General features: G+C 46.0%; 2 protein-coding genes across 7 annotated transcripts in view; one reads left to right on the forward strand and one right to left on the reverse strand.

Annotated features, from left to right (window-relative positions):
* DOCK1 (dedicator of cytokinesis 1) overlaps positions 1 to 12,063 on the reverse strand; it is a 534,315-nt gene that overhangs the window by 262,282 nt on the left and 259,970 nt on the right. The gene's annotated exons all lie outside the window — the stretch shown is intronic.
* Positions 2,707 to 12,063, forward strand: part of INSYN2A (inhibitory synaptic factor 2A) — a 248,699-nt gene continuing 239,342 nt past the window's right edge. For 3 of the 4 annotated variants that reach the window (XR_014252988.1, XM_082423213.1, XM_082423214.1), the window contains exon 1: positions 2,707 to 6,193. The gene's annotated coding sequence lies outside the window, so the exon portion shown is untranslated. Of the gene's footprint in view, positions 6,194 to 7,293; positions 10,526 to 12,063 lie in introns of those variants that run through there. The other variant, XR_014252989.1, reaches the window with a different exon arrangement.

Genomic DNA, 12,063 nt, shown 5'->3' on the forward strand with positions numbered 1-12,063 from the left:
TTTGGCTAACACCGTATTTCCAAGGAATTTGGAAAGAACAGTCTTCAAATTTATCATTTGCGAATATTGCTTCTGTAGAGTATTGAACTGATTATTCAAAGTATTGTACATCCACAGACAAGCTCTCTTTACCATGTCATCTTGCTATTAGGAATTGGAGCAAAAAAGGAGGAGAGACTCACGTTTACACACTGAACCTTCACCCGAGTTACTCTATTATGGCCACGACACAGGTGAAGAAACTTTTTGAAAAATCACAACAGCATAGCAAAAGGCTGGTCAAAGTTTATATCGCAGTTACTATGGAAAATTCCAATTCAATCCTTAATAATCTAGCCTCGGGCATAAAATGAAACGCAGTCAACTACAGCATATGAAATACATGAGAAGGAGGATTTGGGATGCCAGAAATATTACAAGCAGCCCTGCAAATAAAAGTTACTCTCTCGCCTCACCAAGACTCCAGAGAGAAAAGGGCAGGAAAAGGAGGCTGATGGTCTGGGGCCTCCTTTCAGCTGCTCAGTTAAGAAATCACCCTGGAGGTTCAGCATCTCCACTGTCAACGATAATGAAACTGACCAATCTTTGTTTGTGTTTCTAGGTCATTCCACCAGTGATGTGGGTCGCTCCATAGTGGTTGTTCCCTAGGAAGTATCCAGTGTTTGTCAGCTGCCTATGTCTTTAGCTTTTCTGTGTATACTTAGTATTTAGACTCAGAACACCTCATATGATCTGCATTTTGCTCCCTGGAAGCTGCTTGCTTTTGTAGTAAGTGATTTTAGCATCCTTGGAAATGTAATGGAACTATTAAACCTGGACTTGATAATGGGCAAGCACTGGAAAGTAGGTTGATACACAGATGGCTTGGTCCAGAAAGGAAGGCTGGTTTGTGGAAATGTACCCGACAGTAGCAACAGAGGCCATGGCAATGTGTGAGGTGTTGCAAGATGAGTGAGAGGTCCTCAAGAAGTTCAAGGCCAGGAGGGCGAGAGGAGGTGGGAGGTAGGATCAGGAGAGGACCAGCGGTGTGCTTTGAAGGTTCCCAGGCAGGAAAGGGTAATGTCCTGGCTGAGACAAGGGTTGAGACTGGCCCCGTACACACAAATTCTGCAGCTTAAGCACAGCTGCCGCGTACTCAGAGCAAGAGACTTGGGTGGGAAGGGTAAGAAGTGACACTGGGCAAAGGTCTCGGGGTGAAGATCAGAGAGTGAAGAAGCAATTTGAAGTCAGTTAACAGAGGAACAGGCAGGAAAGAAAGGTCCTATGTTCACTGGCGATGGGTAACTACTGAATGTTTTGAACAATCACATACACTTCCAGAAGATTAAGTCTTGACAGCTAGAGATCGGCTGAGAGGGTGTGACAGGTGAGAATTAACTGGTAGCAAAGGTGACTGGTGACAGTGGGAATGGTATATAAGGGGGTGGCTGGGAGAGAGACATCCCCGGCGGCAAATCTTTATGACATGGCAACGTGAAGAAGGCATTAAAGATGCTACTAACCCAGGCAGACAAGGTGGCTGGGGACTCAATGGAAACAGAGAAGCCAGGGAGCCAGCAGATTTGGGGGGTACGATATGATTACTATCAGAAATTTGAACTTGAGTTTCCAACTGGAAATATTATTTTAAAAGATAAGTTCTTCATCATTTCTTACTTCTTAGAATGTCCGTGAGATATACTCTCAAAGAGAAGAAAACTGGATCAAAGGATCCTCAACACAGAGAAATTCTTAAAGGACTAAGAATAGCCCTATCAAATAACAGGTGCTTCATGAATATTTAATGAGGCTATTAACAATAAACCTAGTCAGTGATCTTGCTAGAAATTCACAGACTCCAGATTGGACAAAATTTTTTTTTCTTCCAGTTCAAGTTGTTTTGAAGTAGGAATTAAAAGGAAGTCTTGTGAGAAGATGCTAACAATGAAGACAGATTCTGGAGATGAACAGTCCTTACATCTGCGCCATACAGTGATCAGGAAAGAAAAGAGGATCAAAGTTCTGGGGTTTTCCACCCCCAAACTCAACCTTATCGAGTTTCCTTTGGTAAAAGTTCACATGAGTAGAAGCTGAGTTTTTAAAGAAAGAATGTGGACTTCCCCGGTGGCGCAGTGGTTAAGAATCCGCCTGCCAAGGCAGGGGACACGGGTTCAAGCCCTGGTCCAGGAGGATCCCACATGCCGCGGAGCAACTAAGCCTGTGTGCCACAACTACTGAGCCTCCGAGCCGCAACTACTGAGCCCGTGCACCACAAGTACTGAACCTGCACTCTGGAGCCCGCGAGCTACAACTACTGAGCCCGTGCGCCACAACTGCTGAGCCTGCGCTCTAGAGCCATGAGCCACAACTACTGAGCCTGCGAGCCACAACTACTGAGCCTGTGTTCTAGAGCCACAAGCCACAACTCCTGAGCCCGCATGCCACAAATACTGAGCCTGCACTCTAGAGCTGCGAGCCACAACTACTGAGCCTGCGCTCTAGAGCCACAAGCCACAACTACTGAGCCCGCGAGCCACAACTACTGAGCCTGTGCTCTAGAGCTGCAAGCCACAACTACTGAGCCCACGAGCCACAACTACTGAGCCTGCGCTCTAGAGCCACGTGCCACAACTACTGAGCCCACGCTCTAGAGCCACGAGCCACAACTACTGAGCCCACGTGCCACAACTACTGAGCCTGTGCTCTAGAGCCGCAAGCCACAACTACTGAGCCCGCGTGCCACAACGACTGAAGGCCGCACACCTAGAGTCCGTGCTCCGCAACAATAGAAGGCACCGCAATGAGAAGCCCATGCACTGCGCTGAAGAGTAGCCCCTGCTCGCCGCAACTAGAGAAAGCCCGCATGCAGCAACGAAGACCCAACGCAGCCAAAAATATATAAATAAATAAATAAATTTTAAAGAATAAAGAAAGAAAGAATGTGTTTAAGTTTAGTGACCTAGTGTTAAGAGTGAAAGAAACAAGGGAGAAGAACAGGACAGATGATGACTCTATCTCGCCTCAATCCAAGAGATTAAATGCTCTTTTACCCCAAATGCTGACATTTTGGGGTTGAAAGGAATTTTCGCTTTACCAAAATACCGGAGAGTTCACTGGGTCAACCCAAGACCACCAGAAGACGTCTGGTCTCTTAGCCTTGACCCCACCTCTCAATATGACGTCATGACATGTCCACTCCATTGGTTTTTGGGCCAGACCCATCAATGTAGCACTTCTTTTCTAATCAATACCAGAGTGGCTCATAACGACTTGGGGTTTTTTGGTTTGTTTGTTTCTTTTTTCCTTGTTGAAATTGCATGGCACAAACAACTAGACAACTAGTTCCCCGTTAGTCATGCACTTAAGACTCGCCTAGCTTGGGGAAGTGCGCCGAAGAATCACTCCCAAGAAAAGTTCATACCACGTGCAAGCGTGGAGAGTTTGAAATTTTAAAAATGTTAAAAAAGATAAGTTGCTCACTTTTAAACCATATTTTTCATTTGACTTCTCAGGCCATTGAAAAACCCCATGATAACTGCTTTTCTCAAGTATTTACTGTCTGTTTTCAAAGTAGTTGTTAGTTCAATGGCTTCATAGAAGTATTTTCCATTCTTGTTTGTTTTGTTTTTGCTATTTCTATTTGTCTCCATGTATACTATTTACTGTCCTCTAAGTATGTCTCTGCTTTATTTATTGTTTCTATCAGATTTGCTAGTGTGGCAAAAATCCCCAAGGGTTAGGCTAAATGATGGAATTTATCACATGGTTGCAACACTGGGTCTATGAAAATATCACCTGCTCTTGCTGCGCAGGGGAAGCTCAGGGGAGGCATGGCTTCTCGATGGGGCATGATCAACTGCTGAGTGAGTGGTAGAGAATGGACTGGAATCCAGGGCCCCTGGCTCTCAATTCATTCCTAGTGACCATTTAAATTCTATTTACATCAAAGCATCACATCAATTCTAACTCTACATCTAAAGATTATGTGAAAATGACCACTGGCATGCCCTGTTTTCAAGTAAAAACCTAGGACAACTGTATACTTTTTTGTTTTTTTTTTTTTTTACTTATTTATTTTTGGCTGCATTGGGTCTTCGTTGCTGCATGCGGGCTTTCTCTAGTTGCGGTGAGCGGGGGCTACTCTTTGTTGTGGTGCACGGGCTTCTTATTGCAGTGGCTTCTCTTGTTGCGGAGCACGGGCTCTAAGCACGCGGGCTTCAGTAGTTGTGGCACGCGGGCTTCAGTAGTTGTGGCACGCGGGCTCAGTAGTTGTGGCGCACGGGCTTAGTTGCTCCGTGGCATGTGGGATCTTCCCGGACCAGGGCTCGAACCCATGACCCCAGCATTGGCAGGCGGATTCTTAACCACTGCACCACCAGGGAAGTCCAACTGTATACTTTTTAATCAGCCAAAGTGGAAACCTTACAAGTGGTTCTCAAACCTGTTTCTCTCAAATAACATATCCAGCGTCATCTACACCCATAACGTATTCTTAAGCACGTTGTCCTTGTCAACAGCACTTCATCACCAGCAGCAGCATCGCCAGGACCACATGCTGAGGGCTTCATAGGCACCTGCCTCCTGAGCCCTCATCACAGGATCAGAGCACTGAGAGCCGTGTCCAGGGGACACTGTCCACACCTGCACCCCCAGTTCTGCCAATTACTATCTGGGTGATGTGGACACGGACTCATTTCTCAGTGCCTCAGTTTCTCCACCTTTTAAATATGGTAACTCCTCCTTCAGAGAGTATTTGGAGAATGCAATGTAAGAACATGGATAAAGTACAAAATGGTACCTAACCCATGCCAAGCAGGATAGAAACATTAGCTTTTTATTACCTTTACTTGCCCAGGTCATATAATGTGCTCAGGATTCTGGGCTAATATGCGGAAGGGCCAGAACTCAAAGCCAGGCAGTCAGTCTCTAAACCCCAGTTCTTAAGCACCGTGTGATACGACATAGCCAGGAATGACCATGACAAGAAAAGACTAGAATGAGTCTAGTCTAAGTGATGACCTTGCATACCCCCTTGCTAACTTATACAATCCTACATCTAAATCATTCACTGAAAAGCACTGGCACTAATAACTGATCTCAAACCCCAGATCCCTGGTGAGAAGAGCTGCCCGCACCCACGGAATTCCTAGGAAGGGGCAGAATCCTAGATGTGCTGCATCCCCAGCCAGAATCAGCAAAAGAAAAAAAGATGTGAATATGTCATATTCCTGCTATGGACCTGCCAGGTGACAATTTACCTGGAATTCGCCACTTGATAATCCACATTGCAAAAGACCTGTATTTTAAACGATGACAATGACAGGTCACTAATTGTCCCTCCCTGTGGAAGGGGAATCCATGCCCACTGATACTCCATGAACAGAGCCATGGAAAGCCCACCCTGCTGGCCTCGACCTGGGCTCTGTTTGGTGATCAGCAACCCCGGGCTGAGTCCCAGGTTCATTCTAGAAAAACTAGAAGGGGACGGCTCTGCTTGCTCCCCTGGGACATCACTCATTCATCCCTTCATTCGGTAAATATTTATGGGTACCTTTTATGTGTCCCATGTAGCTCCAAGCTTCAGGGATACAGCAGGAAATACAAGAGAATGAGGGGAACAAAACAGGACACGGAGGCCGGTGGTTCTTCATCTTGCATGCATTAGCAAAATGATCTCGGCCACCCTGTCACCAGTTTCCCCAGAAACTCGGACCACCTAGACTGGGCTGGGGACCAATATATGTATTCTAGAGAGTCAGGCCCAAGGATGGAGGCCTTGAGGAAGATGCGTGTTTTCCTACTTCCTCGGGGATGAGCACAGCCTCCCTTCGGATTCTTTTCCCCTACGTGGCCAGAAAGGCTGTCTTTAAAAACAGCAACAACAAAACTTGTAAAAGGTACCACTTCTTCAATGCTGTGCTGTCCTCCAAAGTTTCAAGAAAGCCAAGTATAGAGGGGTCGTTTGAGGTTTTGGAAAGGCTTATGTTTTCCTTTAAAACAATATTTTTAGGATTCTGATAGGCACAGAGAATCATTTCAAGATCAGCGGTACTGCTTATGCACAACGACGCTAACTTCTTGAACGTCCACAGTCTTACCCCTCTGTTCTCTCTCCCTTTACCACAATCCCTGTGAAGGAAGAGAGCATCAGTTCCAGCAAGGTGCCAGAGAGATTAAAAGGCAGAAGCAGAACACAGAAACGTCAACTTAAAATGTGATTATTCATTCAGTTTAACACTTGCGTTCATTGTGTGTTGGGTGCTTCATAAAATGTGAAACTGTATGAAGGTCCCGCCTCAGTTACCTGTCCTTGGCTTGATTTTTGTTTTGCCCTGGGAGGAACCGTCCAGCTCCATTCTGGACGGGAGGAGAAGGGTTGCTGCAGCTGCCTGATACAGAGCAGTGGAAAGCTGACGGTCGTGGCTCTGGTCCATCAGAACGATCTGTGCCTCCATCCCCAGTTAATAGCACTCAGGATGTAATGCCCTCTGCCTGGACTGGCTTCCCTGAGTACCTCCCCTTCCTCTCCTGTGCCTGTCTGTGCGGTTCTAGCCTTCACTGTTCCCCTCACGTTCTCCCTCTCATTTTATTTCCCCATTTCCCTTTTCCTTCCTCCCCATGTTCATCACAAACAGTAGCGTAGAATTATATTTCTAACTACTGATTTTATTTATTGAGTGCGATTTTATACTTTATGTTCTCATTTCAAAGTAAGGAAAAATGAAAAGCTATTTATTTCATTCCACACCTTTGGGCCAAAACACACATGCTCTGAAGTAACTCAATGCAAAGGTGCGATTCCCAACCCTCTATTGATTCCCCACCCCCGGCCCCGAAAGGTCAGGGGTTCCTCCTCTATAGCAAAATCTAGAGTCCAATTAGAAGGCTGAGATTACACCGATTCCACGCTCTCTAACATGTTTATGTTATCCCAAGCTATTGAGATTTTTGAATTAAATTCTTAATTTATTCTGCCATGACCACCTCCCACTCCCAAGAAGAAAGCCGGGCAGTGTAAGAACAAGCCTGCTGGTCACATTTACTATAACAAATATGTTGTAAGGGCCCCAATGCACTTTATGATTAACTATAAAATACACACCACTTCTGAACCATCTACTCATTTTTGTGAGTGTGTGTGTCATCTTCGTTTCCCTCCACCTGCACAGAAAAAAATTAGAAGTAATACCGTGTAACAACCAAACTCAAGATAGTTACACCAAGGTTCAGAAGATAAAAATCTGAGGACATGGTTTTACTCAAACTAATGAAACTCTGTCCCGTTCCCTTTCCACTCATCCGATCCCTACCCAGGTTGCAGAACACAGCCGTGTTCACCAGATCTGAGGATCCAGGTTACGCAGAAAGACTCCATGAAAGCCAGTAATACTGAGTACCCACTCTACACCTTCTTAAAATGTCATGGGTAAGGCCCCTGCTGTGGGGATCCTGGGATGTGTATCATTATATTCTTAAACTAATTAGCAAGGATCAAAGGCTGATTGAGTTCCAGAGAGAGGAGATGCTTAGCGGAACCTAGTCTACAAACACTTACGTACGTGTAAGAAGAGAGAACTGGCACATCAAAGAAAAGTGACTCAGGCTTTAGGCCAACTTTTCCATGTCTCCCAGGGGAGGCCTGCCTTGACTCCCAGGGAGCCCTCTCTCAGCACTTTCTTCTTCCTGACGCCAGGATGGTCCTGAGCACAGTGGGCTGGTGCCATCCACAGAGGAATGTCTTTCCCATGCTGAGCTGCACATTGCCGGGGACGGTTCCTCGATTCCCTGGGTGCCCAGCACACGTCACCCTCCACATGCAGGTGCCATTCACTGAGTCAATGGAAGCAGCCATGAAGACTGGAGTAGCCAGAGAAGGCAAGGCTAGACCCGGACCAATAAAAAGGAGGGTGGGGCACAGCCCCAGAACATGAACCACCGGAAGCAAAGACACAAAGTAGGGAGTGACCAGGGTGTATTCTAGAGACAGTACAGGAACTGACTTTACTTGAACAGACAGAGTTTATGAGTACCCATGAGAAGTCCAGGGAGATTAGCAGGATGGGAAAGATTATAGAGGACCCTTAAAAATTTGCTTTTTGGAAGCACTACCAAACTGGGACTCAGGTAGGTACCCACAGAGAGGAGAGATGTTTGCACTTGAAGCCTGGGCTAAGAGGACATGCAGGATGGAGGGATAGAGAGCTGAGGGCAGGGGATGTAAAAACACCAAGGTCAAGGTGGGAACGGTGGGAACAAAACGGAAGAAATCAATAGGTGAAGCAAGAGGAAGGAAAAACAAAAATCAGTGGGACCTGGTGATGGCTGGGTTGGGGGCATTAAACTAGGGAGTCAGTCAGGCAAAGCAGTGTCAGCAGCTGTTAAGGCACCCTCAGAATAAAAGGACTCAGCGACTCACACTAGCCTACGATGGATGGGCTGGGATCTCCTGACCCCCCGGTAAGACAAGTTCAGTCCTGCATTTAACACCGGGCACCTCTGCTCCATGCTCAGCTGAGGTGAGAACAGTAGCTTTGTTACTGGGTTGAGTACAGACCACCAAGGTCTCAGGCCATTGCCCTGTGCCAGCCCTCCTCCCAGGAGGGCACAGAGTCCTCTGGGCTGCCAGAGATGCTACTGAGATTTTCATGTGGGGGAGGGGTGTAGCTTCATATTTTTTTACAAGTAGCTACATATTGTTACGCATGGAGAAGACATAAGTTCACAACAGCTGTTAGTCAAGGAAGGAATTAACAAACCAACTGGCCTGGCAGAGTAGAAAATCCCACCAGGATCAATGAGAAGTCGAATTTGTGTTAAGGAATAAAATGTGACAGCTATTTGGATGCTAAAGTGTGTGACACACAGACACTTTTTGTTTTCTCTTTTTCATCTCCCACCCCTAACAATGACATTTTGGGTCCTGAACACTGAAAGTCCACCCTTAGTGCACCTGCAGTTGGGAACTATCACTTGCTACTAGTAACGTTCCCTCAGTTTCCCTGTCCTCAGTGAGAGTGTACACTCTCTCCCTGCTGAGCCTAATTTTGGTCTACACTGACGACATCGCTCTTGAGGGTAATGAACTACTTCTGAGGTTCCCCCTCATTGTTCATCAGCTGCAGTGGAAGGAAAGGGGTCTTAATTCATGTCCTTTTGGTCCTCTCAGATTAAATAATGCCTGCATCATTTTTAGCCCAAGAATCAAAGGAAAGACTCAAGTGTTCAGACCAAGCAACCTTTCCACCCTGGACCCCAGCTGATAAAACATGAGCCATACGTGGGAAGACCACACACCCTGACTCTGACTGTGGCTTTTTGTTAGGATTCTGACCTGGGTGGTTGTCTCTCTACATTTTGCCATCCACTTATAAATAGAAGCCGATGACAAGAAATGCTCATTTCTCCCTTTCTTTCTTGGCTTGCTACCGCTGCAGTACACCCAAGACCTTGCAAAGTCTACAGTTTGGCCAGACCATGGAAACACGGGTGACACACTACAAATGAAAAACACACGGGGGATCCGTTTAGATGGTAATAGATGGACACTCCCATGGCCTTGCCAGAGAGATGGATTACATCCTCAACTCTAATTGATTTCAATTGTAGTGAATGGTAACCTCCAAGCAGAAACCCTGCCAGGGTGTTCCAATATGGTATCCTGAGATTCAGCTGGTAGAAGCAGCAGGGAAAACATACTCTTTCGACAGTTATTTCTTGGGGAAATTACTGTTCTAATTTTAGCTTCAGATATATCATGAATCAAAACATGCCATTTAGTAAAAAAAAAAAAGTATGGATTCACCATAGTTCATCAATAAGGCAAAACAAGCCCAAAGCCCATCCCAGTATGCACACGTTCTCAAAGGAGTGAGATTCCCATAAATAGTCTAAGAAAGGAAAGCCATCTCATTTGCATCCTACTAATTCCAGCCTCTTGGGGTTGGGCCCCAAACTACCAGCTGATTGTTGCTTAATTACTTGGAACCATCAGGGAATAGAGTAGGTGAGCTATTTGCTACAGTAATCTAAATGCACTCATAAGCTATGCTCAAAACTAAGGCCCTATAGTTAAAATTTTCTGTAATTGTCATACCGATGGGGGAGAGAAGAGGAGTTGGGAAATCAGTTCCTCCGACTGGTCTTACAGATGATTTTGGTGAGCTGTTGGAACCAGGTTTACTGAATTCTTTTTGGACATTGTTAGTTAGCAAAGCTAACTGCGACACATAAAATTTCTTACAGTGATGGGGCTTCCCTGGTGGCTCAGTGGTTGAGAGTCTGCCTGCCAATGCAGGGGACACGGGTTCGAGCCCTGGTCTGGGAAGATCCCACACGCCACGGAGCAACTAGGCCCGTGAGCCACAACTACTGAGCCTGCACGTCTGGAGCCTGTGCTCCGCAACAAGAGAGGCCACGACAGTGAGAGGCCCACGCACCGTGGTGAAGATTGGCCCCCGCTCGCCGCAACTAGAGAAAGTCCTCGCACAGAAACGAAGACCGAACACAGCCAAAAATAATAAATAAACAAAAATTAAAAAAAAAAAATTTCTTACAGTGATGTAACATCTCATTTGGAGGAGGTATTTTTTCCAGTTGGTTTTTGCCACCATCATAAACTTTTGCTAATTCATTTCTAGTAATTTAGATTCTATTTGGACAGAGGATGAACAAAGGTTAATGTCAGTATAAGCTAAACGTCGAAGAACTAAGTAAATAGTGAAACACAAATGAAGAGGAAAGTCTGGTCCAAAGGGCATCTTCTGGTTCTTCTAAAACCTCAACACCAGACCCAAGCATCCATGTAGAAAATGGATGGTTCACTCCCGCTGTTCCCACTCATTAGAAACAGGCCAGTGAGAATCTATTTATGTTACGTGGCTGAAGTAATTGAGTAAAGGTTTTCAGTAGGTTAAAATGGGTTTTCTGAAATCAAAGATATACATGAGCCGGGGCCCCAGCTGCCATGCTGTTTCTTCTGCCCAAGACCTGCAGTGAAGCTCCCTGAGTGCCCTTTGCCCTGCTTCCGACTGGATGGTCCTCACTTCTTAATGATGGAGGCCTCACTGCAACAGTCCATAAATCCAGGGAGTGGGGCGTGACTTGGGCGTTTCCTCCAATGGGCCACCGCATTGGAGGCTGGGATGGGAGCAGCCTCTGCCCAGGGCTCGATCTCAGGAGGGTGTCGGCATTCACTTTTTTACCCCATTTCAGCCCTCTTAATGACCTCTGAAGAAGAGAAGAAATGTCTGGGAAAATACCATTTCAGTGTATTAAAGGAAATTAAACTGGATAATAAATCTAACTTAGACACAGTCCAAAATCTATAGCAGTTAGCTTTGCCCTGAGGAGCGGAGGGCTCCCATTTTGGAAGAATCAATCAGTCATTAAGACCTATAAAACAGGTCTTAATGTTAACTATTTCAGAAGGCAGATGAATTCATTAACGGGCGAGGCTCTGTCTCACTTCCCTTTCCCTCCGGGAAGCAGCGTGTTAAGGCACGGGATATTCTTTTTCACCACCCCCCCCCCCCGAGTAGCCTAATGTTCGGGCATTCCCTCTGCATATAGAATAAAATGCTGACCCAATTAATCTTGAATCCCAGCCAGTATCTTTGACACCAAGGTGTCTCAACAGCGGGAAAGCAACGAGAACAACCAATAATGTCACGCAGTCCCTTTCCAAACTCGTCAGGTTGCTTGCCTAGCTTTTTTGCTGTATCCACTGACGGATGCGACCCTGGGAGGTGTCTTAGCGAGGCCGTCCCGTTCCCCAGCCCCCACTGTCAGTCAACTGCATTATGCCATTTATATCACAGCTCAGGGCCAGACTGGAAACCTCTCAGGTCCCTGCAGACACTAAGAACAGAACTAACCCAGTGGAGATTCTCTCTCGTGCTGAAATCCCACAAAGTTTCCTTCAGATGGTAACTGCAGATTATAGGTCAAAACTGCTTGATTCCTAATTAAAACAGATGGCAAATTCCAGCCGACAGTGAGTTTTCGCACATACGGATTTATCTTCTACTAAACGCTCCCTGGATCTCCCAGCCAGTCTGCACACACCTATATACAGAGGCATGTATG

This window comes from Balaenoptera physalus, assembly GCF_965194825.1.
Source record: "Balaenoptera physalus genome assembly, chromosome: 14".
In the NCBI taxonomy this organism is placed as follows: domain Eukaryota; kingdom Metazoa; phylum Chordata; class Mammalia; order Artiodactyla; family Balaenopteridae; genus Balaenoptera; species Balaenoptera physalus.